This window comes from Saimiri boliviensis, chromosome 1 (genome assembly GCF_048565385.1).
Source record: "Saimiri boliviensis isolate mSaiBol1 chromosome 1, mSaiBol1.pri, whole genome shotgun sequence".
NCBI lineage: Eukaryota > Metazoa > Chordata > Mammalia > Primates > Cebidae > Saimiri > Saimiri boliviensis.
In genome coordinates this window covers 72,973,049-72,989,596 of record NC_133449.1, presented here as the reverse complement: position 1 = coordinate 72,989,596, position 16,548 = coordinate 72,973,049, and the positions used below count along the sequence as shown (strand labels likewise).

Sequence of the window (16,548 nt, the reverse complement as noted above, 5' to 3'; positions counted from 1 at the left end):
ATCGCCATCCCAACCCCTGGCAACCACCATTCTGCTTTCCGTCTCTATGAATTTGACTGCTTTAGGTAGCTCACATAAGTGGAATCATATAATATTTGTCCTTTTGTGTCTGGCCTATTTCACTTACTATATTATTTTCAAGGTTTGTCCATATTGTAATATATGTCAAAAGACAAAATTACAACAAATCCAGTTTAAGGATCTCAACTGACTTTATTTGTGATTCTATAATTGGGCAACACTTCATTCCATAAAACAGAATACATGTTCTGGGCCAGGCACGGTGGCTCATACCTGTAATCCCAGCACTTTGGGAGGCTGAGGCAGGTGACCACTTCAGGTCAGGAGTTTGAGACCAGCCTGGCCAACACGGTAAAACCCTGTCTCTATAAAAAATACAAAAATTAACAGGGCATGGTGGCGTGGGCCTGGAATCCCAGCTATTTGGAAGGCTGAGACACAAGAATCACTTGAACCTGGGAGGTAGAGGTTGCAGTGAGCAGAGATCATGCCATTGCACTCCAGCCTGGACAACAGAGTGAGCCTCTGTCTCAGGAAAAAAAAAAAAAAAAAAAAGAATATATGTTCCAATAAGCTGAGCCAGAGGTTGGCCTTACAGAAAAGAACTGGAGAGAGCAGAAGCAAAGAGCAAAGTGTATTAGTTGTTTCACAGCTACTTTTTCCTTGTAAGGCACAGATAAGGAGATAGAAAAATAGAAAAATCACTGATTAGTGAACTTCATTATCCTGTGGATTGAAGATTGAAGCTGGCCTGTTTGGGACATTGACTGTTATCTCTCAATCCTGATTTCTCAGAACTACAGATAATAAGTTAATTTGGGTTTAGTGATGTGGAACTTTAGCATGGGTGACTCCATTTTCATTTTTAATCTGATCTTACTGGGGCCTGGTACAGGAGCTTAGCCCAAAACAATGGCCTCCTATACATTTTATTTGACACGTGTTAGAATTTCATTCCTTTATTCCTTTTTAAGGCTGGATAATATTCCATTGTATGTGCACAGCACAGTTTGTTTATCCACTCCTCCGTAGATGGACGTTCGGGTTGTTTTCACCAAAAGGCGAATCAAAAGGCTTCACCAAAAGGCTATCATGAATAGTGCTGCGGTGAGCATCATGTACAACAGCTGATCAAGTCCCTGCTTTCAAGTCTGTGGTGGCTAAGTCCATTTTCAGAAAGAAAACTACCAGCCGGTTGAGAACCCAGCCCGGGTACAGAAGATGCTACGACAGCACGTTCTTCTTCTCTCCATCGCATCCGTTGAGTCTCCTCTGAGGCCAGCAAGCCCCTTGCCCTCTGTCCTCCCTCGGTGCTCAAGCCCTCAGCTCTTGCTGCCCTTCTCCGTGGGGTCAAGGCCCTGGGGACCTGTGGTCCTAGATCCGTCACTGAGAACGGGGGGGGAGCTTTAAGGTTCATGCTTATCTCTTCCATATTCTTCAGAGTTGAGCATCAGTCAAGCAAAGCTTTCTGGTTTTAATACTAGCTGTATCTTTCAGCATGATTTCAATGTGTTTTTGTCCTGAAGAACCCGTTTCCCACCAGGGGCAGCACATGGAAGGACTCGGTGCACAGCGTGTCACTCGGAATTTTTTGGTTGGGAATGGGCATGTGGCCTCAGCTGGCTCACTCAGGCTGACAGGAAGGAGTTTTATTTCATGGCTGGGCAAGATGTTCTCTTTTTTCTCTGGAAGTGTTCCACTTGATGTTGATCAAAAGAATGCTAGCTGAACTGTGAACAAAGCTGGCACCCGGGGAGGAAGGCAGGGCCGAGAAAGCAGGACGTGGTGCTAGAGCCTTAATCATTCAATGCCTGAAGCCCACCCCATCCAGTCTCCCTTTTAGGAAGCTAATAAACTGCCCATATTTTAAGCCTGGTTTGCTAGGGTTTCTGATCCTCAGGACCAACAACATTCCAACAGAGTCAGTCTGCATGGGTGCCAGGGTTTTGATTTTCACCCTAAACAGGTATCCCCAAACTTTTTACACAGGGGGCCAGTTCACTGTCCCTCAGACCGTTGGAGGGCCGCCACATACTATGCTCCTCTCACTGACCACCAATGAAAGAGGTGCCCCTTCCTGAAGTGCGGCGGGGGGCTGGATAAATGGCCTCAGGGGGCCGCACGCGGGCTGTAGTTTGGGGACGCCTGCTCTAAGAGGAGTGGAAAGTCATTAAGAGATTTCAGCAGCACAAGGCCAGAGAGGGGTGACAAGATCAGGTCTGCATTTCCAAGCGTGACTCTGGCTGCAGGGTGGAAATGGGTAGTGGCTGGGTGTTTGAAGTTGGGGGCCACTGGGCTAGGTCTGGGGAGAAGTTGTAGAGAAGGACAGAGGGGAACAAATCTGGAAGATTTTAAGGAGGTTAATAAGGTTGATGAGCCTTGATGATGGTTTGTGGGGATGGGGAGTGGGGTGACCTCTAGATTTGTGGCTAGCTCAACTGGATGAACAGGGGTGCCACCGACCCTGACAGGAATATGGTTGAGAGGAAGAGACGGAACACCGACAGGGCCAGGTTCCAGGAGGGACTGGCCTTAGGTGGGAGTGGCAACAGGTAACATTAGCTTAGTGCTAGCCGTGAACCAACTGTGGCCCAAAGTGCTTACATGTGTAAATTCATTAACACAATGACCTCACGCCCATTTTACTAATGAGAAAACTGAGGCACCGAGAGGTGAAATAATTTGCCCGAGGCCACACAACTGATTAGGAAATGGGAGATGAATCTAAGCAGTTTGTCCCCATGAGGTTCCCAAGGAATATGTGTGCTCAGTAGGCTCTAACGAGGGCACAGAATGTCTGTAACACTATTATCTGGGGCTTGGGCCCCCAGCTCCAGTGCAGAGTACTCTGGGAAGCTACCTTTAGATTCGCAGAACAGCCTCCCTTTTTTTTTTTTTTTTTTTTTGAGACGGAATTTCGCTCTTGTTACCCAGGCTGGAGTGCAATGGCGCGATCTCGGCTCACCGCAACCTCCGCCTCCCGGGTTCCGGCAATTCTCCTGCCTCAGCCTCCTGAGTAGCTGGGATTACAGGCACGCGCCACCATGCCCAGGTAATTTTTTGTGTTTTTAGTAGAGACGGGGTTTCACCATGTTGACCAGGATGGTCTCGATCTCTCGACCTCGTGATCCACCCGCCTCAGCCTCCCAAAGTGCTGGGATTACAGGCTTGAGCCGACAGCCTCCCTTTTCTAAGTCCGTTAGTCCTAAATGGTTTCTGACGACGCAGCCTGGGAGGCGGGCTCGATTTCACAGCCGCCACCCCAGCTGAGTCTCCAGTCTTGCCACTGTGATCTGGGCAGCCTGGCCTACAGGATCCGCAGCAGGGCCAGGGTGAGGGGCTATGTGCTTCCTCCCATGCCAGGAGCCCGTGCTGCTGCTTCAGCCTGCTGCCAGGAGGGAGGAAGAGAGGAGCTCCACGCAGAAAGGAAGACAGGGACGGGCTGGCTGAGAGGGAGGCATCTGCCTATACCAGGGTCACCTGGCAAGAGGAGAAAGAGACACTTGCATGGGCTTTGCCTCCTTAGAAAACGCCACTGCTAGAATGTGTGGTCTGGTCTCTTGCTGAAAGCCTCCTCGCAGGATTAACAAAACTTACACACCAGGTTCTGGCAGAAATATAATTAAGCACTAATCAGGCTGCACTTGGCAGACTTCCTGGTAGCCACCTGCTAACTGAAAGTCACATATGACCATTTGCATTCCCATCATTCTTGCAGATAGGATCTCTGACGTTAGCATCTTAAGGCTTTCGTTTAAGGATTGCTTAAGATGTTTTTCAGATCCTGAATTCCAGCAGAATGGCTGATACCAACCAATCTGAAGACCCCCACAGAGGAACCAAGCTGGCATGGGAATGTGGTTTCTGGGTCCCCCAGCCCGTGGCTTCACCCTGCACTCTTTGACCAAGCAATGATCTCTACATCTCAGCCCCACACTCATCCAGACCCCTTAAAATCTCTAGCCCCAACTCCCCAGGGAGGCAGATGTGAAGTTTGCTCTCGTCTCCGCACTTGGCTGCTTTGTGAGAACCCTCTTTCTGCGCTTCAGCTTGGTGTCTTGGCGTCACTTTCCACACATCAGGCAACAAAGCCTGGAGTCAGATCAGCTCTCATCTGTACATAGAGAGATGTAAGCCTTCAGCATGGCTAGTCTTGTCAACACACAGCGTTAACCAACGTCCTCAATAACATTCTTCCATTAGAAGCAGAGAAGAGCGTCCCAGCACACTATCCTAGAACATCCCCCCGTGTAGGTGACGCCAAGGGTCAATGCAGTAATAAGGCTACAGAAGCGAGGGGAAGGGCTGTGTCTACCACCCATCTTCCTCATTACTCTCATCGAAAGGCATTTCACTCTTACACTGTAACAAAACTTACGTGAATGCAATCACTTTCTCTCTCTCTCTCTCAAAATATCTTATTGTATGTAATGTTTTCTGAACCTCGGTTGACCATAGGTAACTGCCAGCTCTTCTGGCAGAATTCTACAGCTACCAGCGCAGTCTCTCTTCTGTTCTCTTCGACAGTCCTTATGAGGCTTGGCACACCTTGTAATAAAGACCAGGCAAGAGAAGAGTGGGGAAGGGAGAACAGAAAATCAGCTTACCCAGGAACTGGAGAACGCCATTTGAGGAGGGAGGTGGAGGAGCAGCCATAGAGTAGGAGAGAAGCAGATGGGGAAAGACAGGGGATTAAACACATTAGTTTCTCATTTTCTTAATAGGTAATATATGCACATGGTACACAATTACAAAGCCTCCTACCTCTCTCACCTGTGCACCCAGCAGCCCCATTTCCTCCCTAGAAATAGCCTATGTCATCAGTTCTTCACAAAGGAGGGGTTCCTGAGAATATTCCATCCCAGGGGTTCCCAAGCTTCCCTGGATGAGAATCACCTGGAGGGCCTGTAAGAGGGCTGCTACCACCAGTCCCCGGAGCTCCTTTCTGATTCAAAGCTCTGGGGTGGAATCTGAGAATGTGCATTTCTAACAAGTTCCCAGGTGATGCTGCTGGCCCAGGGATTGCACTTTGAGAACCACAGTTCTGGAGGTGTTCACAGAAACCCTTCCAATTCTCTCTTTGAAGTAATTTGAGTATCTGTTTCTGGCAATGTAAATGTCTCTAAGACAGCATTAATATGTCACAATTCCTGCCGGTGAGCCTTCCCTATGCTGGACTCTTTGCCCAGAATACTCTCACCCCTGATCTCCACATGGTCCAAGGCCCACTCAAAGGCCACTTCCTTCAGGAAGTCTTCCTTGGTTCTCTCCCTATACTGGAAGAAGGCTTATGCTCCTTTAAATTTCCATAGAAGTGTTTGTCTGCATTCTTTTAAGGGTGCCTGTTATTTATTAGAACAAGATGTAAAAATAGGGCTCTCTTTGCCTCCATTTTTATAATTTTTGTTAAAGAGATATCAGATTCCAAAATAAGTTAGAGGGACATCATCGAATGTAGTGTTTAGGTTTCAAGATTCTTGGTCCTCCCTCCCCTGATCAGCTTGAGGACGATAGAACGGTTGAGGTAATTTTGGGATGATGTCTTGGGACAGGGCTATGCTGTGAGCCTACAAGAGAAAAGGAGAAACCAAGGTTCTCTGTAGCTGGGGACTCCAGGGACCAGGGCCTGAGAGAGCCGAAGCAGCCTGGGGCCAGGCAGAGAGAGAGAAGGAACTTCCCTCCACCGAAGGCAGAGCAAGGGGAGCACTGTTGCTTCTGGAGGACCAGTGGAAAGTCTCCAAGGCAGCCATTGTGGGGACATCTGAAATCCCACCCAATATGGCCAGGCTGGTAGGGGCTATGCGGCAACCTCAGCCGGGAGGAAGTGCAAGGTGAACTTCAGATTCTCCTAGCTCCACATGGCAAGCCCCCAGTCTAGGGGATCTCTGAGGAACACCCAAAGCACCCATGATCACAAGAGTCACCTGTACTCATCTGCCATCCAGACGACCTTGACATCTGGAGACAAGGGCGCCACCTTGTGATTTTATCGTTTCTCCTACGGGCAGGAATCTCATTAGCCTGTTGGTGGGAAAAGGAGGGGCTGGGAGAGAGACTGAGAGAGAGAAAACCTACCGCATCTCCCTTCTCAGGTGGCTGGGGAGATGGGAGAACATGTAATGCCACATCAAGTTCAAAGTGTTGATGATGAGGTAACACTGGACATTCTCCTGAGAGGAGACAGTGGTTGTAACTCACAGGGGCAAACAACTGAAAGACTGCTGTTTCCTGAAGGTGGCAAGAGAGGGCACAGCCCTGCTGAAGTTTCATCAGGGACAGGCAAAGTCATTCTTTTTACTGTTATACAGCGTGTTTACTTAAAGTCCCACACACACACTGCATAAGCTTTTTCTCTCTCTCACTATGCCGTGAGCTTCCTGATACTGTGTAGCTTCTAACAACTTTGTGGCCCTTTCGGTGCCTAGCACCATACCTGGCACATACCTGGCTACAGCCGATAGTTGCCCATTTATTCATTGATCCTTGCCTTCAACACGTATTGAGAGCCCACGTTGGGTGGGAGCAATAGAGCAGGAAGTGAAAAGCATGTGACATGTGTTCCAGGAGCTTGCTGTCCGCAGGGGAGGCGGACGAGAAGTGTCTGTAGAGCCGCGCACCCCTCCAAGGGGAGAAAATTCAAGTCCCATGGGCACCAGGCAGGAGCATGAATAAGGGAGGCTGTCTCTGACTGTGACACCCTGGGCAAGTCTAAGACAATAGGCGTGTTGGCAATTCTGGCAGAACAGGGCACCCACCATGCCCCTCAGAAGGTAGCAGCCATTCTTTATTTTGAGAATCCAAAACGACTATGGTCAGACTGCCTGCTTCTCCAAAAAGAGTTTGAAATCCGGAGTTTCATGTAAAACGTCACAAAAAGCCACATGTGTAGGTTGGTTCCGTCACGGTCCAGGCTGCTGTGCGCTGCCGGCTCTCTCCCCTGGTGTTTCTGTTTATGAAGAGGGGCCGCCAGTAATTGTGAGCCACGTGCTGTTTCCTTAGGAATTAATTAGTCAGGGATTTGGAGCAGCTTTATACAAAGAACTTAGCTTTATTAAAACACTCCTTGGCCCAAAGAAGAAATATTTTAAAAATCACAACCCTAAGTGCTTAATCTGCTAAAACGTACATACAGCAAATAAAATTAACACTCGGAAAAGAGCTTGCTTTCTGTTTCAGAAGAGCCCCTATGGCCTCTGCAATCTGATGACAGGGAAGTGGCCTTTTCGGCTAGTGGTATGACAACAAGCCACAGGCTTGCCAAACCAAGTCAGAGTTTGAGAGGAACTAGCTGACAAGTTGCATTCACTGCAGCTTTATTACCTGGAAACCAGTTGTGCCTGCTAGAGAGGGAGTGACAGCTTCTAGGGCTGCTCTCCCATGGTGGGGCTGTCCTTTGAGCCCCTGCTCAGACACTGTAAATGGAGCTGAAGAGGTTCTGGGGGACAACACTTCAGGTAGCCCAGGACAGCTGGCTACCTGACACACCTCTCCATGTTCTGGGCCCTGTTCTGGGGACACTCCCAGGGGTGGCAATCTATACAAACATGATGTACAAATAAGGCCATGTTTCTCATTTTTATCCCTAACTCCCATCTACTTTTATTAGCAGGAAATCTGATCATCTAAATGTCCCTTTAAACTTTCTAAGAATCCTAAGCATTGGGTTCCAGGAAGTCAGTACTTCCTGCAGGCGTGATGGAGAGAACGGGGAAGTCCAGCAGCTCTCCTGATGATTGTTTCAGAGGCCGCCACAAGGTGTTGCTATTGCAGACTGTTTCTGTGCAGTCTGCCACACAGCTGCCCTACACTTTAAGTGGAGGCCCTCGCTGGTGCGGGCAGGTCTTTGCCCATAGTAGTGCCAATGCCAGGCGGTGTGAACAAAGTACAGGGCTGTAGGCCAGCACTTATTGTAGCACAAATTGGGATGGAGAGGGGACGAGGGTGTGTCTAACCTGATTTCCCAACTGGCCTCCCTGATATTAGGTATGCCACCAGAAATTCTGTTTCCATAATGATCCCATAATTTTCTAGAAGAGCAGCAAAACTTTGAGATTGGCCTGTCAGGTGCTGGAATAGCCCCTGCACTAAGAGAAGCCAGAGAGCAGTGGTTAAGAGCACAGATTTTCAATGAGCAAGGTGGTTTATTCCTGTAATCCCGGCACTCTGGGAGGCCGAGGTGGGCGGATCACGAGGTCTGGACCAGCCTGGCCAACATGTCTCTACTAAAAACAAAACAATTAGCTGGGCGTGTGGTGTGCGCCTGTAGTCCTAGCTACTCAGGAGACTGAGGAATGAGAATTGCTTGAACCTGGAGGTGGAAGTTACAGTGAGCCAAGATCATGCCACAGTACTCCAGCCTGGGCAACAAAGCAAGACTCTGTCTGGGGTGGGGGGTGGGCGGGGAGGAGGGGGAAGGGCACAGATTTTGAGATCAGATCTTCCTTGGCTCAAATTTTGACCCTTTAATAGCTGTGTGATTTGGGCAAGTTATTTAATGTTTCTGGGCTTCAGCTTCCTAGTCTATGAATAAGGATAAAAACACCCATTTACAGGATGGAGAGCTAAGCCATGTAAAAAGCTCAGCGTGGTGTCTGACCATGCCAGCTTCACAATGAAAAATGGCCACTGTTGAGGCAAAGGAAAAAGCTCCATTGTTGCCCTCTGAAGGTTTGCTGAAAATTCGACTCACAGAAGGCAGATTAAGTGGAGAAAGAACACACGAAATTATTTTATTAGAGTTTACATGAACACGGGAGCCTTTAGGGTGAAGACCCAACCCTCCAGTGGGGTACAGAGGCTTATGTATTCTACTTCTTTTTTTTCTCCAACTTGCTTCAGAGGAATATACCCTTCTTCTCAGAGACCAGGGAGATGGGGAAGTGTGGATGATTTTAGAGGGTAGCAAATGACGTTTATGGGAATTCAATGGACTTGAAGAGTATACAATGGCCTGAGGCAGAGCGTGCTGGGCCCACAGAATGGACAATGATTTGTGACAAAAGTCCATCTAAATTTGTGGGCAGATGCTAGTCATTTTTCCTATAATATTGATTCAGTTAATGAAAACTCAGGGAAGGAGCTAAAGGCAATTGTTTTCTTCTTTGGTTGGTGCAGACTTTAGGCAGATAAGGGAGCTTCAGAGAACAGCTTCCTCGTGTGCTTTGGGAGAGATGGGTCGGGACGAGGAGGTCAGAGAGATCTTGAGGCTCCTTTCTGAGTTCAACTTGTACAAATGGACATATTTTGGGGTACTGGCTTTTGAGCCCCAATACCACTCTTAAGTGTTTTCTTTGGGTACTAATTGTCCTAGTTTAAAAAAAAAAAAAAGGATCTGTTATAATTTGAAAACTGCAGATGATGAATACATTTTAGCTAGAAACTTTCAAAAATTGGATGTATTTAATAAGGTCTTCAACCTGTTTTAATATTCTTTTTTTGTTTATTTTTTAACCTTTTTTTTTTTTTTTTTTTTAGAGACAGGGTCTTGCAATGTTGCCCAGGCTGGAGTACAGTAGCTATTCACAGGTGCAATCCCATTAGTTATCAGCACAGGAGTTTTGACCTGCTCAGTTTCCAACCTGGACTGGTTTACTCCTCCTTGGGCAGCCTGGTGGCCCCCGCTTCACTTAGTGTAGACACCTAATGGTCACAGTGCACTACAGCCCAGAGCTTCTGGGCTCCAGCACTGTTCCCGCCTCAGCCTCCCCAGCAACCGCGACCGCAGGCATGCGCCACTGCACCCAGTTATATTCTTATTTTTAATGATCAAAATCATAGAACAAATGTTTACTCTCAAATCCTATTCAGTGATAGCCTTGTGTAGTACTTGACATGGAGTTAAGTCGTCAGTGTCTGGTTTTTAGCTCTCGTGCTCTTACATGACATAAACGCAGACAGTCATGGAAGGGCTGCCCAGCCCGCGCTCCTGCCTGTGAGCCTCTACATAAGCTCTGCCGGGTTTACCTTCCTGCTCTGGACTGATTTCTCCGTAGCGGTCCTTGCCTCCTGCTCTGCTGGAAAATTAGAAGCACGAGGCAGGAACTGCTCAACTTCCTACTACGGAATCTCAAGTCTCCTGAATCCAGCTTCCCACTTTGCCCTTCCCCTTGTCAGGTGGAGCAGTCCCTCAAGGCCAGCCCCACCCCCCACACCCTTTCACCTCTTCCCGCTTGCCTTCTCAGGATGCTTGTACTAACCATCACTCCAGATCACTCTGTATTTTCAACCTCACTTTTTCCTGGATTCCTCCAATTGACCATGTTCAAAATTCACTAAAGAAAGTGAAGATCCTTTTTTACCACCACTATTAATTGGGAAGCAGGTCTGACTGCTATAAAGACCCCAAATAATCAAATCCACTTAAAAAGCTTAAACAAGATGAAAGTTACTTATCTCTCACATAAGCTGGCAGAGCAGCACCTTAGTGGCAGGAACCTCAGCTTCTTAAGGGTCCTCACCGCACCATTCCTAGGGGTGGCCTTCTCCACACAGTTCACAATAACGTGCACTGTTGCAAGCAGCATCGGGAAAGAGGGACAGGGAGTTGGAGAGCCCTTCCATGTGGGGTATGACTTTCATTCACCTCCCAACAGGCCAGAATTTAGCCACATGGCCATGCTTAGCTGCAAGGAAGGCTGGGGGTCAGAGCCATTATTAACGGTACTCAGTTAATATTGTTTGGGTATTTGTCCGTGCCCAAATCTCATGTTGAAATGCAATGCGCAGTGTTGGAGGTAGGGCCTGGTAGGAAGCCTTCGGATCGTGGGGGCAGATCCCTCATGAGTGACTTGCACCATCTCCTTGGTGAAAAGTGAGCTCACACTTTAGTTCACATGAGATCTTTTCCTTATAAATCAATGAACCAGTTAAACTTCTCTCTTTTTAAATTTTTAATAAATTACCCGGTCTCAGGTATTTCTTTATAGCAATGCAAGAATGGCTCAATATGACAGTTAAACATACAGGCTCTATTACTGTAGCAGGAGGGAGAATGGGCACAGGGTACAGCGAGCAACATCTACCCCCACATGCCATATCCCTTCCAAGGACAGCCCAATCTCTATTTTCTCCTTCTCACCTGAACTTTTCACATGGGTTGTCCACACTCATTATCTCTACTTCCTCTTGGTGTTTGTTTTCCGCGTAGATGAGAATTTGCCAAAGCGTTTTGAAGCAAGGCAGAATTCCTTTTCTCATGTCAGATGGGTAATGTGCTGACATGTAACAATGTTAGAGGGCCTGCATCTCACTCATAGGGATGAAAACCCAATCCTTACACGTAACTGCAAAAGGATCAGAGAGAATATGACACAAGTTCATTCCTGGAAGGAGGGACGAGAGGTGGGGTGAGCTGCTTCAGAAGACCTGGAAGGCGAGGTCCAGGCAGCTAAGTCAAGACATGGAAGGAGCTGTTGTTGTCCAGGAATGGGCTGAGTCAAGGAGCAAACCTGGAGACACAGCCAGGAGGCAAACCGTGCCGGGGGCGGAGAGAATTGGGTCTTGTGTGGAACTGAAGGAAGGCGGAGAGGACGCACGTGGTGGGAAGACGGGGCCAGATGAGGGTGGGGAGGTGGACGGGAGGCAGTGAGGGTGCCTTTTAAATTCCTGGTCTCATGCCTTGTGAATGTGGTGATGGGCATGCCTTTTCACGTGGTGCCAACTGTGTTTTCCCAGAATGGGGTAGCTCCTTAAAGTAGACATATACAGAGAAAGACAAAATTCTTTTTTTTCTTCTTCTTCTTTTTTTGAGGTGGAGTCTTGCTCTGTCACCCAGGCTGGAGTGCAGTGGCATGATCTTGGCTCACTGCAACCTTCGCCTCCCAGGTTCAAGCAATTCTCTTGTCTCAGCCTCCCCAGTAGCTGGGACTACAGGCATGCGCCACCACACCCGGCTAATTTTTTTGTATTTTCAGTAGAGACCATATTTCTACTAAACTATATTCCTACTAGACCATGTTTAGTTTCACCATGTTGCCCAGGCTGGTCTCAAACTCTTGAGGTCAAGTGATCCACCCACCTCGGCCTCCCAAAGTGCTGGGATTACAGGCATGAGCCACCACACTCGGCCAACAAAATTCTTATGTGTATCAAATGTTCTCTGCTTAGATCTGTTCATACTTATAGTGTTTATTGGGTAGCCCATGCCTGGAACATTGCAGATGAAATTTATGAAATCTTTGAAAACATAGCCTTTGATATCAATGCAAAGCACATGTTAAGATAAGCCTGGATAATTTCTGAGTCACACTGCCAGGGATCAAATCCTGGCTTCTATAGGAATTAGCTCTGTGGCTTTGGGCAAGTGACTTAGTCCCTCTGTTCCTAATTTATAAAGTGGGGATAATAAAAACACATTTAGTTCCAGTAAGGTTGTTGAAACTAACAGAAAAACCCAATCCAAATGGGCTTAACAGGAAAAGGGAAATTACAGGCTTATGTAACACAAAAGATCTCATGGTAGCACTCAAGCGTGGTTTGGTCACGGCTCCGGTTCAGTTCCTCTGAGATTTCCTTTGACTTTGATCATAGTAGCAAATTGGATAGGAACACGGACTCCCCTTTGCACAGCCTGCCATCTAGGAAAGCATGCTCTCACCCAGAATTCCTAGCGGTGGTTCCAAGACTCACTGTAGCTGGACTGGAGTGGTGACCACCCATAGAAGACCACCGTGATCAGGGTTGATGTGCTGAACACAGGCCTGTGCTCCACCCCTGGAGCCAGGTATGATACTGGCTTCCCTGGAAACTGCTGGACTCCTCGGAGAAGTCAGAGGCTGCTGGGAAGAAGCAAGGAAAAATGTAAGCATGGGGAGCAAGCTAGAGGAATTGCTACTGACCACGGGTTCTTAGGCACCCGTGCAATAGCAATTGACACAAGGCCAAACAAGTTTCCCAGACAAGGCTTTATGGGGGCTTGTGTTCTGACACAAGGAAACTAGCCCAGGAGCAAGAGTTCTTGGCTGGCCCCACTGAGGGGAGTGCATTTTGGTCGTGAGGAGAGTGACATGCATAATTCATGAGGTAGATGAGCCTCACTACTTGTGTGGGGTGGAGTGCAGGGTGTGCAGGCATGGTAAGGAATTATGCTAACACATAAACATTCTGTTGCATGAGCAGAAAATAGCGGGTAAGCCCTCCCCTGGGCAGGGATTTTGGTATTATGATGAGACAAGGGGCAAAGATCATTATTCTGGTCTTGTGTGCATGCAGGTGGTAGGATTAACTCCCTTGAGTAAGATTTAGGGTGGATGCTGCTTATCTTAGTTTCTTCAAGGTGGCAAGGTCAGCAGGGATGGCGCTAGACTGATTGTGGTGCAAAGTCTACTAATTGGCAGGCATGGGGTGGGGGCCCCGTCCCGGTGAGGGCAGAGTCCTGTCCCTATGCGGTCTCACAATCCGCTATATCCATGCACGTTGTTTTGATCCAGGACTCTTCCCCCACCAGTTATGGCCTTTTGGTGTCCTGAGTTAACCTTAGAAAAGCAAACATAGAGCTAGATTGTCATGGAAATTTTGACACACTCACACAGGAGAAGACATTCTAGACCACAGCAATGCCATGTCTATACTCAGTTCCAAGAACCACATTGTAACCCACATGTGTATTGGTTATGAAACTCTCAAACTCTTTCTCCAGGGCCAGAGTATGACTTTTGTGGGTCCCCATTTTTGCCTTCAGGGTCCCTTTCTTCTATAAAAAGCACTAAAAATTATATTTTGTTACTAAGTTGATACTGAGTTCAAGACATACTATCCACAAATACAGCACGGTGGCCTTTGAGAAAATAGGAGAAGCAGGACGGTCACCCTCACCTTCTCCTCACTCTTCTCCCCTGAAGAGGGCCTTAAGAGAATGATCTGACCTTCTATCGAAGAAAACCTTCATTCCAGAGATGTGCTTCCTACACCCAAGGAAAGGAATGTCCTTTTCTCTGAAGACACAGGAACATAAAAAAGAATCTAAACAGGCCTTGCTAAGTACTTTCCAGTTTAATGTCATTAGATCATACATTTTTATCCTCCAATCATACTTCTGCATGGCTGTCTAGAAAATACAGTTTTCCCAGTTTTGTTTTTGTTTTTGTTTTTGTTTTTGAGACAGAGTTCTGCTCTTGTTGCCTAGGCTGGAGTGCAATGTCTCACTGCAACCTCCGCCTCCCGGGTTTCTCCTGCCTCAGTCTCCCAAGTAGCTGGGATTACGGGCATGCATCACTATGCTCAGCTAATTTTGTATTTTTAGTAGAGATGGGGTTTCTTCATGTTGGCCAGGCTGGTCTCGAACTCCTGACCTCAAGTCATCTGCCCGCCTCAGCCTCCCCAAGTGCTGGGATTACAGGTGTGAACCACCACACCCAGCCTACCCTCCAAAGTAGCTGGGACTACAGGTGTATACCACTGCACCTGGCCAATTTTTAAAATTTTTAGTAGAGATGAGGTCTGGCTGTGTTACCTGGTTAGTCTTGAACTCCTGGGCTCAAGTGATCCTCCTGCCTTGGCCCCCCAAAGTCCTGGGATTCCAGGTGTGAGCCACTGCACCCAGCCCACATAAAATGTATATTAAATAAATCTGGGTGCTTTTCTCTTGTTAATTTGTCTTTTATTATAGGTGCCTTAGCCATGAACCTTGTGATGGGTGAGAAATCTTTCTCCCCTACAGTATGTCTGTTTTAACATTATATATTAAAACACCATCTTCTAGTTTAAACAAAGAAATCAAAGCATTTTCATGGGCCACTAAAAGTACCAGGAGCTCTGGGCTCTGTACCGGCTGTGCCTGATGGATAGGTCTGCCCTGCCTTTATTCTCAATGCATCACAGGAGAAAAAGGTTCGATGGGCACCTTGCCAAGAATTTCATCTTCTTTATGTTGCCTATGGCATTTTCCAACCAGCTTTCCTGGAGCTCAGTCTGCCATGTGGCTTATGAAAACTGCAAGTTGTGTAATGCTTGCCTGACAGAATGGGAAGCCAGATCTCCATCAGGCTGCAGGCAGGATGGAGGCCTGCAGAGATGACCTGAAAATAAGTAGGTGGACTCCCAGAAGAGTGGAAAGGAAAGTGTTCTGTGCAGCGTCCAGGCATTGAAGCTGTCCTGTCAGTGAACGAGGAAAGAGGAAGAATCCCAAAATGATCCCAACAGCCTGTACGCATTCCTTCCTTCTGTTAAGTTTCTATAATCTTGAGTAGGTTCATCCTTTTATAAAAAGTTTATGGCCAGGCATGGTGGCTCACGCCTGTAATCCCAAAACTTTGGGAGGACAAGCCAGGTGGATCCCTTGAGCCCAGGAGTTTGAGACCAGCCTGGGCAACAAAGTGAGAGCCTCTTAAAAAAAAAAAAAAAAAAGTTTAACCATTCTGGGCAAGTTAAGTTATGCTGTGGTAGCAAATGATGCCAAAGTCTCAGTGCTTAAAAACCACAAAGATTGGCCAGGCACGATGGCTCTTGCCTGTAATCCCGGTGGATTACACTGGGAGGCCGAGGCCGGTGGATCAACTGAGGTAAGGAGTTCGAGACCAGCCTGGCCAACATGGCAAAACTTCATCTCTACTAAAAATGCAAAAATTAGCTGGGCATAGTGGTAGGCACCTGTCATCCCAGTTACTCAGGAGGCTGAGGCAGGAGAATTGTTTGAACCTAGGAGGTGGAGGTTGCAGTGAGCCAAGACTATGTCATTGCACTCCAGCCTGGGTGACAGAAGCAAAACTCTGTCTCAAAAAACAAAAACAAAAACGAAACAAAGACTTATTTGTATCCATTCTACATGCCCTACTTGGAGTGGCTAGAGGCTGTCCTCCATGTCCTCCTCACTCAGGGACCCTAGTGGATGGAATGGGGCCATCTGGAACCAGACAGAGTAGTGGCAGGAAGAAGGAAAATGTGGCAAATTGCAAATTGGTTGCTGGGCTCGCCACCGGGAAGTGACCAGTGTCACCTCCACTCGCTTTTCCTTGGCTTCCAACATGGATTCAGAGGGCAGGGAAGTATGATTCCACCATGCATCCAAAGAGGCAGAATGAGACTATGGGGTGGGGGGCAGACTCAATGATTGCTACAATAATTTTCATCTTTTTTTCCTTTATCCTTTCATTCTTACAAACTTGCACATAGTAACCAATGACTCCATTCTAGGGTGAAGGAAATAGCCTGAGTCTCTGCTGTGGCTGGGACAGGAAATGCACCCACCTGCCAAGCTGCTGATGACACCTGGTGGCTGCCTGGAAGCCCCAGACTCCTGAGGAAGGAGCAGTGTCCTTATTCTCTCACCTCCGGGTGAGAATTCCCAGCACTGGCCGGGCCTGCTGGGCTGAGCAGGTATGGGGTCAGGGAGGACTTAGGAGTATGAAGGCGAAGGGCTCCCTGGGAGGGAAGAGAAGGTTTCTCTAGAAACGTTGGCAGGGCGTGGGATCTTTAGGTAGTACATAATGCAGCCTGGCTGTTTGTTCCCAGCAGGTGACGTTGTTTCATATTGTGATGTGTGGCAATCTAAATGACAAAACACTTTACTGACTCGGTTGGGAAGTGCAGATA

General features: G+C 47.7%; 1 long non-coding RNA gene and 1 other non-coding gene across 3 annotated transcripts in view; both read right to left on the bottom strand.

Moving 5' to 3' along the window:
* Positions 1-208: 208 nt before the first annotated feature.
* The window catches only part of LOC104650542 (uncharacterized), an 88,233-nt gene continuing 71,893 nt past the window's right edge, over positions 209-16,548 (bottom strand). The window contains exons 7-8 of one of the 2 annotated variants that reach the window (XR_012517622.1): positions 11,099-12,794; positions 209-10,528 (exon numbers count right to left, since the gene is read on the bottom strand). This is a non-coding gene — a long non-coding RNA (uncharacterized LOC104650542). Of the gene's footprint in view, positions 12,795-16,548 lie in introns of both variants that reach the window. The other variant, XR_012517621.1, reaches the window with a different exon arrangement.
* LOC120362296 (small nucleolar RNA U13) lies at positions 11,217-11,315 on the bottom strand. The gene has a single exon (XR_005578250.1). It is a non-coding gene; the product is annotated as a small nucleolar RNA U13 (small nucleolar RNA).